This window comes from Chaetura pelagica, unplaced genomic scaffold, assembly GCF_000747805.2.
Source record: "Chaetura pelagica isolate M959 unplaced genomic scaffold, ChaPel_1.0 scaffold498, whole genome shotgun sequence".
NCBI lineage: Eukaryota > Metazoa > Chordata > Aves > Apodiformes > Apodidae > Chaetura > Chaetura pelagica.
The window spans coordinates 251,685-253,356 of NW_009954218.1; positions in this window are offsets into that span (position 1 = coordinate 251,685).

The following is a 1,672-nucleotide window of genomic DNA, read 5'->3' on the forward strand; positions in this document are numbered from 1 at the left end:
GGGGCCAAGGGTGTGGGGGCTGAGGGGTCTACAGGGCTGAGCACAGCAGAGCAGGTGTGGCCTGGCATGGCACAGCACGGCACAGCAGGGCAGGGCAGGGCACAGCTGCACGGGGCTGGGTGAAGGGGGAAGGTGTGAAGTGTATGGGCAGTGTAAGGTATGCAGTTTGTGCCGTGTGCCATGCATGCAGTGTGTGCAGTGCAGGTGCAGTGCGTGCAGTGCAGGTGAAGTGTGTGCAGTGCAGGTGCAGCGTGCAGGGTGCAGTGCCTGCAGCTTACACAACACAACGTTTGCAGCACTCAGGGTGCAGTGTGTGTGTGCAGTGAGTGCAGTACATGTGCAGTGTGCACAGCTCACAGTGGGTGTGCAAGCAGTGCAGTGCCCACCACGTGCGCAGGGTACCGCGGTGTGCGGGCACAGTGTGACTGTGCACAGCAGCTGTGGCGATGCAGTGCGTGCAGTGTGTGTGCAGTGTGTGTGCAGTGAGTGCACAGAGCATGCAGAGCCTTCCTGTGCCATGCCCCCAGTGCATGCAGTGCAAGCACCTGCAGAGTGTGCAAGCACCTGCAGAGTGTGCAGCACAGGACACTGCAGTTGTGCAGCACGCGCAGTATCTTTGTGCATGGCATGTGCAGTGCACGCAACATGTGTAGCCTGTGTTGGTGCAGCGTGCTCAGAGTGTGTGTCCTGGCTGTGCAGTGGGTGCAGTGCAGTGGGTGCAGCGTGTGCAAGGTGGGCAGCGCATTCCAGGGACCACATGTGCAGTGTGTGCAGTGCAGGGTGTTCGCAGGGCCTGTTGCACATGCAGTGTGTGCAGTGCACATGCAGGGCTGTGTGCAGTGCCAGTGTGTGTGGCTCTGGGTGCTGCCAGCCCCCCCGGCTGCCCCTGCCCTGTCCTGGGGTGCCCTGTGCCCTGGGGCTCCAGCCCTGCAGCCACAGGGGGGCTGCAGCCTTGCGGTGCTCAGGGGGGGCCACGAGCAAGGGTGGGGAGCTGCATGCTGCTCCCGGGGTGCCCTGAGACAGGGGTGGGGGGTACTTGGGGGAGCAGGGACCCCCTTGTCACCGTGTGTCCCCTGGGGACAGGGGAGGGGCAGGTCCCACGCTGCTCTCCCACTCTCACTCACCCGCTTCTCATTTGCGCAGCTCCGCACCTACAAGGAGGGGGGAGAGGGGATGAGCACCTAGACCACCCAGACACCCCCTGGGACACAGAACCCCAGGGGGCCCAGCACCCCACTAGAGCCCCTTGGCTCCCCCCCCCAGCTGTGCCCGGTGGGGCAATGGGGGTTAGGGAGCTGGGGCAATGGGAGCAGGTGGGATGGGCACTGGGGGGACTGGGAACAGGATGGGGACAGGGGAAGGAGAGAAGAGGTGGGGTGTGGGGGTTCAGGGACAAGGTGCCCTGTTGGAGGTCAGGGCCAGGGGTGGGGGCAGCCCCCATCACCCCCCCACCCAGGCCCCCTCGGGCAGCCAAGGAGGGTAAAACCCCCCGGGAAGCAGAGTATGGACCGGGGGCAGAAACAGCAAAACAAGCAGGAGCAACCCTGCAGGAGGGGGGTGCAAGGGCCAGACCCCCCCACCCGGCTCCACCTTGGCTTGGAGGGGTCACAGGAGTCCCTGGATGCGGGTGGGGGGGACCCTGGTGGGGGTGGGCTGGGGGGGACTGGCACCA